Source organism: Balaenoptera borealis (assembly GCF_965194805.1).
Source record: "Balaenoptera borealis genome assembly, chromosome: 19".
NCBI lineage: Eukaryota > Metazoa > Chordata > Mammalia > Artiodactyla > Balaenopteridae > Balaenoptera > Balaenoptera borealis.
The window spans coordinates 64,830,886-64,853,212 of NC_138878.1; the positions used below are offsets into that span (position 1 = coordinate 64,830,886).

A 22,327-nucleotide genomic window follows, 5' to 3' on the forward strand; every position below is an offset into this window, starting at 1 on the left:
AGTCATATTCTTTGTGGACTGTTCTCTCCTTCCTAAAATGACACGTTTTGGACATGCTGAGCTTCTTGGTCTCTGAAGTTTCCTGTCTAAAATATTTACTCACACACAGGGCCTTCCCTCAGTCTCCTCTCACCTCCCTGCAGATTCCATCTCACTGTGACCCAGTGACGGGGAACTTGGGAAGAGCCCCCTTTTAGGTGGTCATCCTGTGAAAGGTTTTATACTGAGGCGTGGATTGGAGATGGGGAGTAGGCTCTGTGGTGTCAGTGAGGTAGGGCAGTGAGGACGGTTTAGTGCACCCTTCTGGATGCCCTTTCAGCTGCATATAAACCAGGATGAAAGAGACTACATATGTAAGTGATGTACTGCTGTGCACAAACACCTGAGGAGGTCTGGGAAGGAAGACTGACATGGGGAAACGTGCTTTGTCAGATCTTATAAGTGCCTTTGAAATAAAAGGAGTGAATCAGTGTTTTTCACTCTAAAATACCAGTACTGTAAAGTAGAATGGGAAGCTGAGAAACAGAAATAAATAAGAGACAGGGTGTTATCTAACAATAAGGGTTTTAAAAATTATTCACAGCACGTTCGTCTTACAGAGGCCCTCCTGTTCTTGTATGGATTCTCATGCAGCATGTGTTTTATTTATTTATTTTAAAATATTTATTTATTTATTTACTTTGGCTGTGCCAGGTCTTCGTTGCAGCACATGGGATCTTCGTTCCAGCATGCGGGATCTTTTTTAGTTGCGGCATGCATGCGGGATCTAGCTCCCCAACCAGGGATTGAACCTGGGCCCCCTGCATTGGGAGCATGGAGTCTTACCCACTGGACCACCAGGGAAGTCCCAGCATGTGTTTTAGATAAAGATGGTTATAATTTAGCCAAGACAGAGGAGCACAAATTTCTGTCATCAGATCGACTGGAGCCAAATTATGATTCTAGTGCTTGTTGTTCAGTGTTATATTTTTTTGTTTTAAACACTTCATAGATACAGTTTTGTAATTCAACTTCACACAGCGATGCAGTTTAGAGACTAAGAAGTAAAATATCCCCTTCCCTGTCACATCTTAACACCATCACTGTCTCCATCAGAAACCACTGTTCGTTCTCAGTGCAAATCTTACAACAATACATTTATATATGGAAATGTGATTTTAGAAAATATTCTTTACTAAATATTTTGTTATGGTATTTTATTCTTCAAATTTAAATATCTACATACCATGTATCTTAGACTTGTTTTCATGAACAGACATAGAGATGACTTTCTTTTTTGTATCCTCAGTGGAGCATTCTCTTAATGAAGATAAATGTGTCCTTTACAGTTTTTACTGTTACAAGAAAAGGCCGGGACTTCCCTGGTGGTCCAGTGGTTAAGAATCCACCTTCTAATGCAGGGGACGCAGGTTTGATCCCTGGTCAGGGAACTAAGATCCCATATGCCGTGGGGCAACAGAGCCCATGCGCCACAGCTACTGAGCCTGTGCACTCTAGAGCCCATCTGCCACAACTAGAGACGCTGCGTGCCGCAACAATTGCCCGTGTGCCGCAGCTAAGACCTGATGCAGCCAAATAAGTAAATAAATTTATTATTATTTTAAAAAAAGCCACAGTGGCTGCTTCTGAGCATGCCGACTTTACTACAGATGTCTAAGAATTTCTCCAGAATGGGAAGCTTGAGCATGATTTCTGGGTTAATAATGGTGTTCATAAGGAAGCACAGATACTACAGTTACTAAATAAAGATTTTAAATCAACGGTCTTAATCGTACTCAGAGACTTAAGGGAAACCATGGACAGAGAACTAAAAGAAAGTAGGAGAAAATTGTTTCAAGAAACAGAAAATATCAGTAAAGAGAATTAGAAATTCTAGAGCTGAAAAGTACCACAACTGAAATTGAGAATTCACTAGAGGATTTCAACAGCAGATTGACAATCAGAATAAAGAATCAGTGAACCTGAACATAGGTTAATTGGAATTATCCACTCTGAATAGAACAAAGGTGGTAAAAAGAAACATGAACAGAGACTAAGAAACTTTTGAGACATTCCCAAGAATACCAGTATACACATAATAGGAGTCCTAGAAGGAAAGGAGAAACAGGAAAAGGCAGAAATAATATTTGAAGAAATAAGAGCTGAAAAACCTCACAAATTTATTAAAAATGTGAACCTGCAAATCCAAGAAATTCAACGAACTCAAGTATGATAAATTCATAGAGAGCTTGGGCAAGACACATAGTCAAGTGTTAAAATACAAAAAAAAGAATGTAGAGAGTAGCAAGACAGAAATGACTTCTCATGTACAAAGATGCTTAATAAAATTAACAGCCTCTTTCTCAGAAACTGTGGAGGCCAGGAAGGAATCTGATGATATATTTAAATTTTGAAAGATTAAAAAAAATTCATTATCAGGCAAACTATGCTTTAAAATTGATAATGAAATTTAGAGACTCCTAGATAAACAAAAGCTGAGGAAGTTCACACTGACAGACTTATCCTACATGAAACACTAAGTGGAATTCTTGAAGCCAAAATTAAAGGCTACTAGCAGTACCTCAAAGGCACAGGAACAAATAAAGAACAGTGGTAATATAACTACATAGGTGTATATAAAAGGCAGTATTACTGTATTTTTTGGTTTATAACTCATTTTTTACCCTGAATTAAAAGGCAAATATGTAAACAATCATCATAAATCTGTTATTGAATGCAAAATGTATAAAGAAGTAATTTTTGACAATAACAATATAAAGGGAGACAGGATATATATATATATATAATATATAACCTGCAGGGTAACCACTAAGAAAATAATTTTAACATATACAGAAATGTGAATATGAAGGGAATCAAAATGTTATGCATGTACAGACATACACAAAGAAGGAAACAAGAGAGGAATTACAAGACCAAGAAAATATTGGACATACAGAAAGCAAATAGCTGAACAGCAAAAGTAATTCCTCCCTTGTTTATTGGGTACTTTTAATGTAAGTAGATCAAACTCTTCATTAAAAGTCAATGATTGCAAGAATTTTTATAAAATGATTCTACTGTATCTTTCTACAGAATGCTCACTTTAAGATACTCAAATAGGTTGAAAGTGAAAGGATAGGAAAAAACATTGTGGAAATAGTTACCAATCTTAGCTACACTAATGTCAGATTAAATAAACTTTAAGTCATAAAATTGTTACCAGAGAAGTTCAAGAATATTTTATATATATATATATATATATATATATATATATATATATATATATAATTATATATATGTATATACATATATATAAGGTACGTGTAAGGTATATGTATTTATATACATAAAAGAGTCAATTCATCAAGAAGATGAAACAACTGTAAACAATATATACATAAATACAAAGCCCCACATTTTTTGAAGCAAAATTTGAGGAGTGATAGACAGTTCAACCATAATAGTTGGAAACCTTAAAATACTCTCCTTTTAAACTTTTTTTTTGGCTGTGTTGGGTCTTCATTGCTGCACGCGGGCTTTCTCTAGTTGTGGTGAGCGGGGGCTACTCTTCGTTGCGGTGTACGGGCTTCTCATTGTGGTGGCTTCACTTGCTGCGGAGCATGGGCTCTAGGCACATGGGCTTCAGTAGTTGCAGCCTGCAGCCTCAGTAGTTGCGGATATGGGCCCTAGGGCAGGTGGGCTTCAGTAATTGTGGCGCACAGGCTCAGTAGTTGTGGCTCACGGGCTCTAGAGTGCAGGCTCAGTAGTTGTGGTGCATGGGTTTAGTTGCTCCACGGCATGTGGGATCTTCCCGGATCAGGGATTGAACCCATGTCCTCTGCATTGGCAGGCGGATTCTTAACCACTGCACCACCAGGGAAGTCCCTCAATACTTTCCTTTTAATATCCAGACAGGAGCTCAAGAAGGAAATAAAGGACTGAGCAAAACTGTAAACCAAGCAAACACTGTAGACCTAAGAGAAATATACAGAACACTCCATATAACAAAAACAGAGTGTACTCAAAACTAGGAATAGAAGGGATTATCTTTGGTGTTAAAAAGGATATTTATTAAAATCTCACAGTTAACATCATACTCATTGTTAAAGATGGAAAGCTTTCCCATATAATCAGGAGGAAGCAAGTGGGGGGGACGCATTTTGGCACTATATGCCAACATTGTACTGAATATCTAGCCAGATAAATCAGACCCAAAAAAAGAAAGAAAGAAAGAAAAGATGTCAAAATTAAAAAAGAAGTCAAACTATACTCACAGAAAACATGCTCTTATACTTAAAAACATCTGAACAATCCTTAAAAAGACCATTAGCGATAATAAACAAATTCACTGAGGTTACAGAATATAATATCAATACCCAATATTCAGTAGTATTTCTGTACACTAGCAATAAACATATTGAAAGTAAGTGAAACAATTCCATTTACAAGACCATCAAAAAGAGTAAGAATTTAACCAAGGAACTGGAAGATTTGTACAATGAAAACTAAAAGTATTGCTTAAAGAATTGAAGGAAAATTTAAATAAATGTCAAGATATCCTTTGTTGACTGTAAGACTTAGAGTAATTAAGATGGCAGTACTCACCAAAGTGTTATAAAGATTGACAGCAATCCACTGTCAAAATCCCAGCAGCCTTTTCTGTACAAGTGAGAACCTGATCCTTAAATTCATTTTGAGTTAGTATGGACCCCAAGTACCCAAAATAAGTGAGGAAAAGAGTAAAGTTGGAGGACTTACACTCCCAACATCAAACCTTACTGCAAACCATGGATAAACAAAACTGTGGTTCCAGCTTGAGAAGAGTAATACAGATCAAAATGATAGACTAAGAGTCCACAAATAAACCCATCCATCTATAGCCTATTCCTTTTTCACACGGTGCCAGAAACATTCAAGGAAAAAAAGTAGTCTCTTAAAAAGTAGTCTCGGGCTTCCCTGGTGGCGCAGTGGTTGAGAATCTGCCTGCCAATGCAGGGGACACGGGTTTGAGCCCTGGTCTGGGAAGATCCCACATGCCGCGGAGCAACTAGGCCCGTGAGCCACAACTACTGAGCCTGCGCGTCTGGAGCCTGTGCTCCACAACAGGAGAGGCCGCGATAGTGAGAGGCCCGCGCACCGCGATTAAGAATGGCCCCCGCTTGCCGCAACTAGAGAAAGCCCTCGCACAGAAACGAAGACCCAACACAGCCAAAAATAAATAATAAATAAATAATAAATAAATTTTAAAAAAAAACAAACTTCATGAAATAAAAAAAAAAAAAAAAAAAGTAGTCTCTCCAGTTGTACTGGGACAACTGGATATCCATGTGAAAGAGAATGAAATTGGACCTGTGCCTTTCACCATATAAATCAGTCAGTTCAAAATGAATCAAAGACTAAGCGTAACAGGTAAAACTCTAATACCCTTAAGTGAAAGCATAGGGATAAATCTTCATGATGTGTACTGGCAGTGGATTTTTTTTAGATAGGACACTGAAAGCAAAAGATAGAAAGACAAAATAGATAAGCTGAGCTTCACCAAAATTAATAATATTTGTACACTGAAGGACACTGTCACAAAATTGAAAACATAATCTACCAAGTGGGAGGAAGTATTTCCAAATCACGTATCTGGTGTCTATTATCTAGAATATATGAAGAACTCCTATATGTTAAGAACCAAAATACGAAGAACCTAATTATAAAATAAGCAAAGGACTTTAATAGACCTTTCTTCACAGAAGTTAGAGAAGTAACCAAGAAGCAAACAGATGTTCAATGAAATTAGTCAGTAGTAAATGCAAAATCAGAACTACCATGAGATATAATTTCACACCTGATATGATGACTATAATAAAATAGAGAATAACAAGTTTTGGTAAAGATGTAGAGAAGTTAGAATCCTGATAAGTTGCCGGTAAAGTGTTGTAGCCATTGTGGAAAACAAAACCATGTGACCTAGTGATTCCACTGCTAGATAAATACCAAAAAGAATTGAGAACAGATAATTCAAACACATACTTCTGCATGAACGTTCCAGCAGCATGGGGCTTCCCTGGTGGTGCAGTGGTTAAGAATCCGCCTGCCAGTGCAGGGAACATGGGTTCGAGCCCTGGTCTGGGAAGATCCCACATGCCACGGATCAACTAAGCCTGTGCGCCGCAACTACTGAGCCTGCACGCTAGAGCCTGCGAGCCTGAGCTACTGAAGCCTGCGTGCCTAGAGCCCGTGCTCCGCAACAAAGAGAAACTACCGCAACGAGAAGCCTGTGCACCGCAATGAAGAGTAGCCCCCGCTTGCCGCAACTAAAGAAAGCCTGTGCCCAGCAACAAAGACCCAACGCAGCCAAAAATTAATTAATTAATTAAAAAAAAAAAGTTCCAGCGGCAGTGTTAGTAATAGACAAAAGGTGGTTATAACCCACTGTCCACCAAGGGATGAGTGAATAACCTGTGGTGTACTCATACAGTGGAATATTACTCGGCCGTGAAAAGGAATGCAGTACTGATACATAACTATAGCATGGCTGAGCCAAAAAAATGATTCACAGTAAAAGAAACCAGACAAAAGGTCACATTTTATACCATTCCAGTTATATGGAAATATCCCAAACAGGTACATCCATTGAGACAAAGCATTAGTGGCGTCCAGGGACTGAGGCAAATGGGGAAGAAAGAAGCAACTGCTGAAATGGGTAAAGGATTTCCTTTGTGGATGATTGAAATATTTTTGAACAAGAAAGAGGTGATGTTTGTTCAACATTATAAATGTACTAAATGCCACTGAATGGTACTTTAAAAATGGCTAACTTTATGTTATATGCATTTCACCTCGGTTACAAAGAGAAATGTAACTTGCTCAAAATTATCTTACATGTATCAGTCAGAACATTCACTCCAGCCAAGTCAATCCTTACACGTGTCTGCTTCTGTAAGTTTGTGTCAAACTCAGAAATGTCTCCTTGTCCACTTGGTGAAATGCGCTTTCCTTTCAGGGAATTTACATTCAAGGATGTGGCCATCGAATTCTCTCAGGAGGAGTGGGAATGCCTGGACCCTGCTCAGCGAGCCTTGTACAGGGACGTGATGGTGGAGACCTACAGGAACCTGCTCTCCCTGGGTGAGGATAATTTCCCTCCGAAAGTCGGTAACTAATGTATATCTTTGCATTTTCCCTTCTGAGTCTTTTATGAGCCCCTAGCATGCTTGTGAGAGTTTCAAATCTCTATTCTTGAGAGAGTGATTGAAGCTGTTTGGATTCAGAATGAAAAGCCTTCATAATGCGGCTTATGACTCTATAACTTCTCGTTTCTTCAGAAGTTCTGCATTCATGCTTGATTAGTGGTGGTTGCAGAACATCAGCAGTCAGAAAGCCTTATGGCAAATTTTTTAAAATATGTCATTCTGTGGTTTCACTCTTGTGCTTTTGATTCTGTAGTTCTTGGAAGAGAGCTAGATATCTACACATTTAAAATCGTCTTTAAACATTCAGGAGGCAGTCAGTTGATTACTTTTTGAAACACTTTTCTAGATCCATCTATAATATCCTTTCTTCTTAGCTGAACAAAGCACTGAGTATAGCATTATCATGTTCTGTTTTTTTTTTTTTTAAATTGAAATCTCTTTTGAGGTGAACAGTATCTTCACTATGGAACAAGGGGAAGAGCCCTGATCTGTGGAAAGTGAAGTGAAAATAGGGAAAAATACAGAGAGGTCAGGATGTATTACTGTTATTATTATTTTTGGCCTCACCATGCTGCTTGTGGGATCTTAGTTCCCCGACCAGGGGTTGAACCCAGGCCTTCGGCAGTGAAAGCGCAAAGTCCTAACCACTGGACCGCCAGGGAAGTCCTGGTCAGAATGTATTTAGACGTGAACCTAAATGAGAGCTCAGATGGGCACAGAGCAAGCTTCTTCATTAAGTATTCTTTGAGAAGTTCTCCTCAAATGGGAAAGGACCATGGGAAAATAAAAGTCCATTTCGTATGAGTTCTCAAAGGAAATTTAACCCTGCACAAGCGTCCTTCTCACTGTGTTACTCACATATATAAAAGTGTGAACTCCCACTCTACTGTGGTACTCCAGCTCATTCAAAGCCAAAGCAGAGGCTTTATCATGACCTTTATGACACTCTACTGTCTGGCCCCTCCTGCCATTTTGATGTCTTGGTTTGAGAGGGATGGAAAGTCCTCTTTCCCCTTCATCTCTTGGTTTTCAGTTAATACATATCAGAGCTAAGTCCCCTATAGTTCTGACCCCAGGACCTATTTAGTTTCCTCCACATTTTATACTTTTGGGAGAACTTCTCAGGGGATAGACAAAATAGCTGCTCTTCCACTGTATCTGGGGTTCCATGAATCTTATGGGGCTGTGTCAGGCCTTCTCTGCCTGTTCAGGCTCCTGAGCCATTTTTCCAGTTCCTTTTGCCGCATGTATGTAAAGAAGAATGGGGTGCACATTTTGAGGTTGTTACTCAGAAGTAATATAATGACTAGAGACTGAGATCCTCTTTGATCCCAGCTGCTACGTGGTAGTATATCTCAGTCTTTCAGGTGTTCACCCTACTACAGCCTGTGGGTAGAGCATACCACCCCTTCTCAAGAGGACCACAGTGTGACCCTGTCATTTTTTTCTCATATCTTGTATTTTTCTCCCTCTTCCAGCTCTCTGCCTAGTACTGGAACATAGAAAGACCTTAGTCGTTCTGATTTCTTTCTCTCTTCTAAGATTTTGCCTCTGAAACTTGGTTTTTTTTTTGTATTCTTTTTTAATTTTAATTAAAAAAATTTTTTTTGGCTGTGTTGGGTTTTCGCTGCGGCGCGTGGACTCCCTCCAGTTGCAGCGAGCAGGGGCTACTCTTTGTTGTGGTGCACGGGCTTCTCATTGCGGTGGCTTCTCTTGTTGCAGAGCACAGGCTCTAGGCATGTGGGCTTCAGTAGTTGCAGCACGCGGGCTCAGTAGGTGCGGCACATGGGCTCTAGGGTGTGAGGGCTTCAGTAGCTGTGGCACACAGGCTTAGTTGCTCCGCGGCATGTGGGATCTTCCTGGACCAGGGATCGAACCCATGTCCCCTGCATTGGCAGGCAGATTCTTAACCACTGTGCCACCAGGGAAGTCCCTGAAACTTGTTTTTTAAACACACATTCCAGGGGCCTAAAGTTTCAATCTCTCTTTGCGCCTTTAGTTCATAGGCAACTTATGGTGGACACTTTGATGCAGGGGGTTTACTGTTTAAGAGAAGATTCTTGGAGGAAAACACTGAACAATATGTTACAATATTATCCTGCTCTACATGCAGAAATGTTTCTTGAAGCCACTGGATAGAGTGGTCAGCATGTCCAAGAAACTAAGACAGAAAGCATCAGGAGACCCTGACCAGTAAGGACCTCCAGTTGTCCCCCTAGTTCTTGTGGAGTGTAACACTGCCTCGCTGGGGCAGGGTGACAATGTGCGTAGGAAACAATACGGTCATCAACTTTGAGGTGGTGGTAAAAGGTGTAGGAACTTATCCTAAGGAGAACACTGTCCAAGTTCACAACCTCATACCTGTGAGACTGATTAAGCTACTGTTCATGCCACATTGTTAATCTTGTGTGTGCCATCCTTCATTCACTTTCAACAAATATGATTTTGACATGTCTTATTGAGGAAGCTTATCAATTTGAATGGTGCTGACATTTTTTCTTTTTTTAAATTAAAAAATTTTTTTAAATTTTATACAATTTTTAAAGGCTACATTTCATTTAGTTATTACAAAATATTGGCTATATTCCCCGTGTTGTACAACACATCCTTGAGCCTATCTTACACCCAATAGTTTGTCCCTCCCACACTCCCACCTCTATATTGCCCCTCCCCCACTGTAACCACTAGTTATCTATATCTCTGCATCTGCTGTTTTGTTGTATTCAGTAGTTTGTTATATTTTAAAAATTCTACATATAAGTGATACCATACAGTATTTATCTTTCTCTGACTTCCTTCACTTAGCGTAATACCTTTCAAGTACATCCATGTTGCTGCACATGGCAAAATTTCATTCTTTTTTATGACTATTATTCCACTGTATGTATGTGTGTGTGTGTGTGTGTGTGTGTGTACACCACATTTTCTTTATCCATTTGTCTGTTGATGGACCCTGAGGCTACTTCCGTATCTTGGCAATTGTAAATAATGCTGCTGTGAACATTGGGGTGCATGTGTTTTTTTCGAATTACTGTTTTGGGGCTTTTTTGGATATATACTCAGTATTGGAATTGCTGGGTTATATGGTAATTGTAGCTTAAGTTTTTTGAGAAAACCTCCATACTGTTTTGCAAAGTGGCTGCACGAATTTAAATTCCCACCTGCACTGTAGGAGAGTTCCCTTTTCTCCATATCCTCACCAGCACTTTCTGTGTTCTTTTTGATGGTAGCCATTCTGACAGGTGTGAGGGGATATCATTTGGTTTGGGTTTGCTTTTCCCTGATGGTTAGCGATGTTGAGCATCTTTTCATGTACTTGTTGGTCATCTGCATTTCTTCTTTAGAAAAATGACTATTCAGTTCTTGTGCCCTTTTTAAAATCGGGTTATATGTTTTTTGATGTAATGTTGTATGAGCTGTTTAAATACGTTGGATATTAATCCCTTATTTATATCATTTGCAAATATTTTCTTCCATTTAGTAGGTTGTCTTTTCCTTTTGTTGATGGTTTCCTTTGTTGTGCAAAAGCTTTTAAGTTTAATTAGGTCCCATTTGTTTACTTTTGCTTTTATTTCCATTACTTTAGGAGATGGATCCCCAAAAACATTGCTGCAATTTATGTCAAAGAGTGTTCTGCCTGTTTTCCTCTCGGAGTTTTATGGTATATGGTCTTACATTCAGATCTTTAATCCATTTTGAGTTTATTTTTGTATATGGTTTTAGGGAATGTCCTAATTTCCTTCTTTTACATGTAGCTGTACAGTTTTCTGAGCACCACTTATTTGAAGAGACTGTCTTCTGCATTTTATATTCTTGCCTCCTTTGTGGTAGATTAACTGAACATGAGTACCTGGATTTTTTTATAGGCTCTCTCTCTTGTTCCATTGATCTATGTGTCTCATCTTGCCAGTGCCATACTGTTTCAATTACTGCAGCTTGTAGTATAGTCCCTAGGGAGCATGATTCCTCCAGCTCTGTTCTTTCTCAAGATTGTTTGGCTATTCGGGGTCCTTTGTGTTTCCATACAAATTAAAAAAATTCTTTTTTCTAGTTCTGTGAAAAATGCCATTGGTGTTGTGATAGGGATTACATTGAATCTGTAGATTGCCTTAGGTAGTATGGTCATTTTAACAATATTGATTCTTCCAATCCAGGAACACAGTGTATCTTTCCATCCTTTTGTGTCATCTTCAGTTTCTTTCATCTGTGTCTTGTAGTTTTCGGAGTACAGGTATTTTGCCTCCTTAGGTGGGTTTATTCGTAGGTTTTATTCTTTTTGATGTGATGGTAAATGGGAGTTTATAGAAATGCAGCAGATTTCTGTATATTAATTATGTATCCTACAACTTTACGGAATTCATTGATGAACTCCAGTAGCTTTCTGGTGGTGTCCTCAGGCTTTTCTATGTACAGTATCATGTCATCTGCAAAGAGTGATAGTTTTACTTCTTCCTTTCCAACTTGTATTCTTTCTATTTCTTTTTCTTCTCTGATTGTTGTGATAATTTATTCAAAATTATGTTGAAAGAAGTGGCCTGAGTGGGCATCCTTGTCTCCTTCCTGATCTTAGAGGAAATGCTTTCAGCTTTTCACCACTGAGTGTGATGTTAGCTATGGGTTTGTTATACATGGCCTTTATTATGTTGAGGTATGTTCCCTCTGTGCCTGCTTTTTGGAGAGTTTTTGTTTTATCATAAATAGATGTTGAATTTTATCAAAAGGTTTTCCAGCATCTATTGAGATGATCATAAGGTTTTTATTCTTTTTTTTATAATCAGTATTTTTTTAATTGAAGTGTAGTTGATTTACAATGTTGTGTTAACTTCTGCTGTGCAGCAGTGATTCAGTTATTTATATATATATATATATATATATATATATATATATATATATATATATATATATATATTCTTTTTTTAATGTACTTTTCCACTATGGTTTATCATAGGATATTGAATATAGTTCTGTGGACTATACAGTAGGACCTTGTTGTTTATCCAGTCTATATATAAAAGCTTACAAAAAAAAAAAAAAAAAAAGCTTACATATGCTAACCCCAGCCTCCCACTCCACCCCTTCCCCAACCCCATCCCCCTTGGCAACCACTAGCCTGTTCTCTATATCTGTGATTCTGTTGCTGTTTCATAGATAGGTTCATTTGTGTCATATTTTAGATTCCACATATAAGTAATAACGTATGGTATTTGTCTTTCTCTTTCTGACTTACTTCACTTAGTATGATAATCTCTAGCTGCATCCATGTTGCTGCAAATGGCATTATTTCGTTCCTTTTTATGGCTGAGTAGTATTCCATTGTATATATGTACCACATCTTCTTCATCCATTCTTCTGTTGATGGACATTTAGGTTGTTTCCATGTCTTGGCTATTGTGAATAGTACTATGAACATAGGGGTTCATGTGTCTTTTTGAATTATAGTTTTGTCTAGATGTATGTCCAGGACTGGGATTGCTGGATCATATGGTAATTCTATTTTTAGTTTTCTGAGGAACCTCCATACTTTTTTCCACAGTAGCTGCACCAACTTACATTACCACCAACAGTGTAGGGTTCCCTTTTTCCATACCCTCTCCAGCATTTGTTATTTGTAGAATTTTTAAGGATGGCCATCCTGACTGGTATGAGGTGGTACCTTATTTTAGTTTTGATTTGCATTTCTCTAATAATGAGCGATATTGAGCATCTTTTCATGTGCCTACTGGCCATCTGTATGTCTTCTTTGGAGAAATGTCTATTTAGGTATTCTGCCCATTTTTCGACTGGGTTTTTTTGTTGTTGAGTTGTATGAGCTGTTTGTATATTTGGAAACTAAGCCCTTGTCGATCGCATCGTTTGCAAATATTTTCTCCCATTCTGTAGGTTGTCTTTCCGTTTATTGATGGTTTCCTTTGCTGTGCAAAATCTTGTAAGTTTGATTAGGTCCCATTTGTTTCTTTTTGCTTTTATTTCTGTTGCCTTGGGAGACTGACCTCAGAAAACATTGGTACAATTTATGTCAGGGAATATTTTGCCTATGTTCTCTTTTAGGAGTTTTATGGTGTCATGTCTTATGTTTAAGTCTTTAAGTCATTTTGAGTTTATTTTTGTGTATGGTGAGAGGGTGTGTTCTAACTTCACTGATTTACATGTGGCTGTCCAACTTTCCTAACACCACTTGCTGAAGAGTATGTCTTTTTCCCATTGTGTATTCTTGCCTCCTTTGTCGAAGATGAATTGACCATAGGCATGTGGGTTTATTTCTGGGCTCTCTCTTCTGTTCCATTGATACATATGTCTGTTTTTGTGCCAGTACCATGCTGTTTGATTACTGTAGCTTTGTAGTATTGTCTGAAGTGTGTGATGATTATGCCTCCTGCTTTGTTCTTTCTCTTCAGGATTGCTTTGGCAATTCTGTTTTTTTTATGGTTCCACATTTATTTTGTTTGGGATCCTCTTTACTTCCTGTACCTGGATATCTGTTTCCTTTTTTTAGGTTTGGAAATTTTTCGGCCATAATTTCTTCAAATACATTTTCGATCCCCTTTTCTCTTCCTTCTCCTCTGGAATCCCTATTATATACAGATTGGCACACTTTATTATATCCCACAGATCTCTTATATTGCTTTTATTATTTTTTTCATTTGGTTTTCTGTGTGCTGTCATGATTGTGTGATTTCCATTATTCTGTCTTTCAGGTCACTTATTCTTTCTTCTGCATTATTCATTGGGCAGTTGATTGCCTTTAGCTCAGCTTTCGTCTGTGCAAATGAGTTTTCTAGTTTTTCTTGGTTCCTCTTAATAGTTTGTATTTCCTTTTTACAGTACTCTGCATTTCTGTTGATAGCCTTTATTAATTCCTTCAGTATTTTCAGTATCTTCTTTTTGAAGTTGGTGTCTGTTAGACTGAAGAGGTCTGTTTCATTGTTTGTTGTTTCAAGGGAATTCTCTTCATCTTTTAACTGGGAGTGGTTCCTCTACTTTTTCATTTTAATTATATTTGTCTTACCCTGTGAGTTTAGGAGAAACAATTATCTACTGTGGTCTTGGAGGGCTATTTGTATGTGGGGGCGTCCCTGTGTAGCTTGTGGGCTTAATATATTTGGTGCAAGGGCTGTTTTTAGTATGGATGCCTGTCGGCGTGTGTCATCAGTGTGTGCTGATCGTTATCTCCTTGATGGGAGATGTGCAGGTGAGGTGGCTGGTGTCAGGTCCTGGGGTTCTTGGCAGTGGTGGTGGCTCAGGTGCACCCCCTGAGCATGTAATGGGAACGGAGGTGGCTTGTGACCATTCCTGGAGTCCAGGCGGGTAGTGGTGGCAGCTCCTGACCACTTCTAGAGTCTGTGAGGGTGGCAGAGGTGGCTCGTGACCAGCCCTGGAGCCAGTACAGGTGGTGTCCTGTTCTCTGAGAGCAAGCACGTGCACAGGGAAAAAGGGTATGAGGGCGAGTCACCCCTTCCCTCGCACACCCCCCAAACAGTGGTGCCTGGCCTCTAAGGCACCCCGGGCTTCCTCCGCATACACCCTCAGTTGTAGTCACACCAGAATCCAGTCTTCCCCCCGCCCCACTGGGCCTATTTCCGCACAACCATCCCCAGTCCTCTTCCCAGGCCTGATCACCAGAGCCTGAGTTCCAGCTCCCAGGACGTGCACCTCAGGCTGGGGAGTGCAGGGCAGTGGCACTGACTATGCGCTGCTCCCTCCGCTCTGGCTGCCTCACACCGTCTGCTGCGTTCTCCTCTGAGCCTCTGAAGCTCCCCGTCTGTCTCAGCAGATCTCCCTGCCAGTGAGGGGGCTTCCCAGGGTGCAGGAACCTTCCCTCTTTCACAGCTCCCTCCCAGGGGCGCAGGTCCTGTCCCGACTGCTTTCTCACTTTCTTTTCTTTTCTTTTTTTTCCTACCCGGTTACGTGGAGATTTTCTTGCCCTTTCAGAGTCTGAGGTCGTCTGCCAGCGTTCAGTAGATATTCTGTGAGAACCGTTCCCCATGGAGGTGTATTTTTCGTGTATTTTTCATGTATTTGTGGGAGAAGGTGAGCTTCACATCCTACTGCTCCACCATCTTGGTTGCTCCTTCTGGTTTTTACTTTTCAGTTTGTTAATGTGTCGTATCATATTGATTGATTTGCAGATATTGAAAAATCCTTTCATCCTGGGATAAATTCCACTTGATCATGATCTATGATCTTTTTAATGTATTGTTGGATTCAGTTTGCTAGTATCTTGTTGAGCATTTTTGCATCTATGTTCATTGGTGATACTGGCCTGTAATTTTCTCTTTTTGTGATCTCTTTGTCTGGTTTTGGTATCAGGGTGATGCTGGCCTCATTTTTTTTTTTTTAATTGTATAGTTGATTTACAATGTTCTGTTAATTTGTGCTATACAGCAAAGTGATTTGGTTATACATACATGTACATTTTATATTCTCTTCCATTAAGGTGTATCACGGGATATTGAATACAGTTCCCTGTGCTATAATAGTAGGACCTTGTTGTTTATCCATTCTATATATAATAGTTTGCATCTGCTAAACCCAAACTCCCAATCCATCCCTCCTGTGCCCCCTCTTCCCCTTGGAAACCACAAGTCTGTTCTCTACGTCTGTGAGTCTGTTTCACAGATAAGTTCATTTGTGTCATATCTTAGATTCCACCTGTAAATGATGTCATATGGTATTTGCCTTTTCTTTTTTTGACTTACTTCACTTAGTATGATAATCTCTAAGTCCATCCGTGTTTCTGCAAATGGCAAAATTTCATTCTTTTCTATGGTAGAGTAATATTTCATTGTATGTACATACTACAATATCTTTATCCATTCATCTGCTGATGGACATTTAGGTTCCTTCTATGTCTTGGCTATTGTAAATAGTGCTGGTATGAACATTGCAGTGCATGTATGTTTTTGAATTATAATTTTCTCCAGATATATGCCCAGGAGTGGTATTATAGAATCATATGGTAACTCTATTTTTAGTTTTGTAAGGCACCTCCATACTGTTTTCCATAGTGGCTGTACCAGTTTACATTTCCACCGACAGTTTAGGAGGGTTCCTTTTTGTCACACCCTCTTCAGAATTTATTATTAGTAGACTTTTTGATAATAGCCTTTCTGACCGGAATGGGGTGATAACTTCATTGCAGTTTTGATTTGCATTTGTCTAATAATGAGTGATGTCAAGCATTTTTTCATGTGCCTTTGGTCATCTGTATGTCTTCTCTGGTGAAATGTCTATTTAGAGCTTCTGCCCATTTTTTAATTAAGATTTTGTGTTTTTTTTTTTTTGATACTGGGCTGTTTGTATATTTTGGAAATTAATCCATTGTGGGTCACATCTTTTGAAAATATTTTCTCCCATTCTGTAGGTTGTCTTTTCGTTTTGTTTATGGTTTCCTTTGCTGTGCAAAAACTGTTAAGTTTAATTAGGTCCCCTTTGTTTTTATTTTCATTGGTCTAGGAGACAGATAGAAAAAGATACTGTTGTGATTTATGTCAGAGTGTTCTGCCTATGATTTCCTCTGGGAGTTTTACAGTATCTGGTCTTAATATTCAGGTCTTTAATCCATTTTGTTTATTTTTGTATATGGTGTTAGAGAATGTTCTAATTTCATTCTTTTACATGTAGCTGTCCAGTTTTCCCAGCACCATTTATTGAAGAGATTGTCTTTTTTTTTTAATTGAGCTATTTCAAAATTTGGGGAAATTGACCAGGGATGTATTTGACTCATTAGGATAAATTAGTTATTGCTGTTTCAGTTCAACTGACTTCAGTGATTTGACACCTTCTATGTGCCAGGAGCTGGGAGATTGTTTTTTTTTTTTTTTTTAATAAAGACAGCGAAATAGAAAGTCTTTTATTTATTTATTTATGGCTGTGTTGGGTCTTCGTTTCTGTGCGAGGGCTTTCTCTAGTTGCGGCAAGTGGGGGCCAGTCTTCATTGCGGTGCGTGGGCCTCTCACTATCGCGGCCTCTCTTGTTGCGGAGCACAGGCTCCAGACGCGCAGGCTCAGTAGTTGTGGCTCACAGGCCCAGTTGCTCTGCGGCATGTGGGATCTTCCCAGACCAGGGCTCAAACCCGTGTCCCCTGCATTGGCAGGCAGATTCTCAACCACTGCACCACCAGGGAAGCCCTTGAAGAGACTGTCTTTTCTCTGTTGTATATTCTTGCCTCCTTTGTGGTAGATTAATTGACCAGAGGTATGTGGGTTTATTTCTGGGCTTTCTCTCCTGTTCCATTGATCCATATGTTCTTTTTTTGGTGTATGCTAGTACCATACTGTTTCAATTACTGTAGCTTGTAGTTTAGTCCTTAAGGAGCCTGATTCCTCCAGGTCTGTTCTTTCTCATGATTGCTTTGGCTATTTGTCTTTTGTGTTTCCATACAAATTAAAATTTTTTTTTCTAGTTCTGTGAAAAATGCCATTGGTAATTTGATACATATTGCATTGAATCTGTAGATTGCTTTGGGTAGTATAGGCATTTTGGCAATATTGATTCTTCCAATCCAGGAACACGGTATATCTTTCCATCTCGTTCTATCCTCTTCAGTTTTTTTCATCAGTGTCTTACAGTTTTCAGAATACAGTTCTTTTGCCTCCTTAGGCAGGTTTATTCCTAGGTATTTTATTCTTCTTGATGTGATGGTAAATGGGATTGTTTCCTTAATTTCTCTTTCTGATCTTTCGTTTTTTGTGTATAGAAATGCAACAGATTTCTGTGTATTAATTTTGTATCCTGCAACTTTACTGAATTCATTGATGAGCAGCAGTAGTAGTTTTCTGATGGTGTCTTTAGGCTTTTCTATGTATAGTATCGTGTAATCTGCAAACAATGACACTTTTACTTCTTCCTTTTCATGGATTTCTTTTATGGCTAGGACTTCCAAAATTATGTTGAATAAAAATGGTGAGAATGGGCATCTTTGTCTTGTTCTTGATCTTGGAGGAAATGCTTTCAGCTTTCCACTGTTGACTATAATGTTAGCTGTGGGTTTGTTACATATGACCTTTATCATGGTATGTTCCCTCTATGCCTGCTTTCTGTAGAGTTTTTATCATAAATAGATGTTGAATTTTATTAAAAGGCTTTTTGGCATCTATTGAGATGATCATATGGTTTTTATTCTTCAGTTTGTTAATGCAGTGTATCACATTGATTTGCAGATACTGAAAAATCCTTGCACAACTGGGATAAATTCCACTTGATCATGGTGTATGAACCTTTTAATGTATTGTTGGAGTAGGTTTGCTAATATTTTGATGAGTATTTTTGCATCTATGTTCATCAATGTTATTGAATTGTAATTTTCTTTTTTTGTGATATATTTGTCTGGTTTTGGTATCAGGGTGATGCTGGCCTCACAGAACAAGTTTGGAAGTGTTCCTTTCTCTGCAGTTTTTTGGAATAGTTTCAGAAGGATAGGTGTTAACTCTTCGCTAGATGTTTTGTAGAATTCAGCTATGAAGCCACTGGTCCTGGACTTTTGTTCTTTGGGAGTTTTAAAATTACTGATTCAATTTCATTACTGGTAATTGAACCATTCATAGTTTGTATGTCTTCCTGGTGCAGTCCTGGGGGATTGTACTTTTCTAACAATTTGTCCATTTCTTCTAGGTTGTCCATTTTATTGGCATATACTTGTTCATAGTAGTTTCTTATAATCTTTTGTATTACAGTGGTGTCTGTTGTAACTTCTTTTTCACTTCTGATTTTATTGATTTGGGCCCTGTCCCTTTTTTTTTTTTTCATGTTTCTCAGAAAAGGTTTATCAATTTTGTTTGTCTTTTCAAAGAACCAGCTTTTAGTTTTATGGATCTTTTCTGTTTTGTTTTGTTTTGTCTCTCATTTATTTCTTCAAATACATTTTTGATCTCCTTTTCTCTGTCTTCTTCTGGGATCAATATTCTGTGTAGATTGGCATGCTTTATATTATCCCATAGGTATTGTATATTGCTTTCATTTTTTTCTTTTGTCTTTCTGTCTGCTGTTCTGATTGGGTGATTTCCATTAGTTTATCTTCCATATCACTAATTCACTCTGCATTATTCAGTTTGTGATTCATTGCCTTCAGCTCAGCTTTTGCCTCAGCAAATGAGTTTTCTAATTTTACTTGGTTCCTCTTTATAGTTTCTAGTTCTATTTTACAGGAATCTGCATTTCAACAGCCTTTCATAATTTTGTCAATATTTTTATTACCTCCTTTTTGTACTTGGAGTCTGTTAGACTGGAGAGTTCTGTTTCATTGTTCTTTCAGGAATTCTCATGATATTTGAATTGGGAGTGGTTCCTTTGCTTCTTCATTTTACTTATATTTCTCTGACTCTATGCTTTTAGGAGAATCAGTTATCTACTGTGGTCTTGGAGGGCTGTTTCTATGTGGGAGCATCCCTGTGTAGCCTGTGTGAGTCTAATATTTTTGGTGCGAGGGCTGTTTTTAGTATGGATACTGTGCACGTCTCCTCAGTGTGTGCTGTCCGTTATCCCCTTGATGGGGGTGTGACTGGTTTAGGGGTGACTGGAGCCTATGATGGGTATTGATTAGGCACTCCTTTTTGCTCCGTGGCTGTCAGAGCCCTGTTGGGGCAGGGTCTGGTCCCCAGTTGTTGGAGTAGAATCGCACGTCTGTTTCTGAGCTGCCGTGTGAGGTAGGCAGGACTGGAGCACTCGCACTGGGAGAGGATCCTCTGAGGATTCCTCCGCAAGAGCTGTCCACTGGTGACTGCGCTGTGTGGTCGCCCGTCACCTGTCGTGCGGGCTCGCAGAGTACAGTGTCGTCAGCACTGCTCTCGGCCCTGCCTCAACCGTGGCAACCTCAACCGTGGGAGGCCCTGTTGGCCCTCAGATTCTATGTTCATGAAGCCACCAGCACAGTAGATACAGATATACTGAAGTCAGGTACCAGGATCACAGCGCAAGCTACGGAAGCTGCTGAGACCCTGGCCCCGCCTCTATGTGGGGGTACCCACGAGGCCCGCAGCTGCTGAGGCCGGATGTGCCCCCGCCACGGGAGACCCCGTAACCCACTTGGGTGTCCCACAGATGCTGCGTTTACAAGACCTGTGGGGCAGCAGTGGCAGAGTAAGCCCACAGATGGCACAGCTGTGGGGAGAGGGCTCTGATGTCGGCCCCACGTCCATGGGTGGGCAGCCCACACTTGCGTGCTCCCAGAGCTCGTAGAGGTGGAGACGTGCCTGCGTGAGCGTGCCGAGGGTGGGGCTGCTGTGGTGGGCCAGCCCTCCCTCCACGTGCCTGTTGATGGTGACACTTGTCACGCAGGTCCGGGCTCTGTGCACGTACAGCCCTGGCTGCAGCCGGTGCCACACTCCAGCTGCTCCAGGCTGCGTCCACGCAGCCATCCCCCGTCCTCACCCAGGGCCTGTCCGCCGAAGCTCGAGTCTCAGCACGTAGGTGACACAGGCCTTCTGTGCTCGTCTGTCTCTGTCCTGCCTGCCGCAGGCTGCTTGTTGCCCTCTTTCTCCTCTGAGGCTCCCTTTCCGTCGTGGCTGATCTCCCACCAGGGAGGGGGGTTCCCAGCTTGAGGGAACCTTTCCTGTTTCACAGCTCTCTCCCCAGAGTTCAGGTCATGTCCCGATTCCTTGTTTTTTTTTCCCTTTGATCCTACCTGGTTATGTAGTGATCTTTCTTGCAATTTCAGTCGTCTGACACCTGCCAGAGTTCAGTAGGTATTCTGTGAGAATTTGTCCTCATGTAAAATGTATTTGTGGGAGGAGGTGATCTCCACGTTTTTCTGTTCACATTTTTCTGTTCTACCAACTTGATTCCTTCCCCTTCCTATTGTTTACTTAGTCTCTATTTATTTTTGTTCTGATCTTTGTTATTTCTTTCCTTCTACTAACTTTCGTTTTTGTTTGTTCTTCTTTCTCTAGTTCCTTTAGGTGTAAGGTTAGGTTGGGTGGTTAATTTGAAATTTTTCTTGATCCCTGTATTGCTATAAACTTCCCTCTTAGAAGTGCTTTTGCTGTTTGGATTGTCATGCTTTCTTTTTCATTTGTCTCTAGGTATTTTTTATTTCCTCTTTGATTCTTTCAGTGGTCCATTGGTTATTTAGTAGCATATTGCTTAGCGTCCACATCTTTGTGTTTTTGCAGTTTTTCTTTCTTGTAGTGGATTTCTAGTCTCAGTGCTGTAGTTGGAAAAGATGCTTGGTATGATTGCAGTCTTAAATTTACCAAGACTTGATTTGTGGCCTGGCATGTGATCTATCCATGGTGAATGTCCATGTGCACTTGAAAAGAATGTGTATTCTGCTTTTGGATGGAATGTTCTCTCTATATTTATTTATTATTATTATTTTTAAAATTTATTTATTTTTAATTTTTCTTTATTTATTTATCTTAGTTGCACCGGTCTCAGCTGCAGTATGTTTGCTCCTTAGTTGAGACATGCATGTGGGATCTAGTTACCTGACCAGGGATCGAACGTGTGTCCCCTGCATTGGCAGGCAGACTCCCAACCACTGCGCCATCAGGGAAGCCTGGAGGGTGGATTCTTAACCACTGCATCACCAGGGAAGTCCCTCTCTCTATATTTATATCAAGTCAGTTTAGTCTAATGTGTTATTAAGGCTTGTGTTTCCTTATTGATGTCTGGATGATCTGTCCATTGAGGTAAGTGGGGTGTTAAAGTTCTCTATTGTTATTTTGTTACAGTTGAGTCCTACTTTTATGTCTGTTAATGTTTGCCTTATATATTTAAGTGGTCCTATGTTGGGTGCACATATATTTACAATTGTTATATCTTCTAGATTGATCCCTTGACCAATATGTAGTGTCCTTCTTTATCTCTTGTAACAGTCTTAATTTTTTAAAAAATTATTTTTGGCTGCATTGGGTCTTCACTGCTGCGTGCGGGCTTTCTCTAGGTGGGGCAAGCGGCAGCTACTCTTTCATTGCAGTGTGTGGGCTTCTCATTGCAGTGGCTTCTGTTGCGGAGCATGGGCTCTAGCGCATGGGCTCAGTAGTTGTGGCTTGCAGGCTCTAGAGTGCAGGCTCAGCAGCTGCGGCACACAGGCTTAATTGCTCTGCAGCATGTGGGACCCTCGAAGACCAGGGCTTGAACCCATGTCCGCTGCATTGGCAGGCGGATTCCCAACCACTGCGCCACCAGGGATGTCCCAACAGTCTTAATTTTAAAGTCTATTTTGT

The 22,327-nt window shown here is 39.9% G+C and overlaps 2 protein-coding genes across 16 annotated transcripts in view; one reads left to right on the top strand and one right to left on the bottom strand.

The window, feature by feature from the left end:
• LOC309616833 (zinc finger protein 480-like) overlaps positions 1-22,327 on the bottom strand; it is a 129,177-nt gene that overhangs the window by 28,409 nt on the left and 78,441 nt on the right. For 5 of the 6 annotated variants that reach the window (XR_014237605.1, XR_014237606.1, XR_014237607.1 and 2 more), the window contains one exon: positions 2-1,334. The exons of the other annotated variant lie outside the window; for it this stretch is intronic. The gene's annotated coding sequence lies outside the window, so the exon portion shown is untranslated. Of the gene's footprint in view, position 1; positions 1,335-22,327 lie in introns of those variants that run through there. 6 annotated transcript variants of the gene reach the window in all.
• The window catches only part of LOC309616847 (zinc finger protein 525-like), a 202,158-nt gene that overhangs the window by 7,765 nt on the left and 172,066 nt on the right, over positions 1-22,327 (top strand). For 9 of the 10 annotated variants that reach the window (XR_014237612.1, XR_014237613.1, XR_014237614.1 and 6 more), the window contains one exon: positions 6,977-7,101. The exons of the other annotated variant lie outside the window; for it this stretch is intronic. The gene's annotated coding sequence lies outside the window, so the exon portion shown is untranslated. The remainder of the gene's footprint in view (positions 1-6,976; positions 7,102-22,327) is intronic. 10 annotated transcript variants of the gene reach the window in all.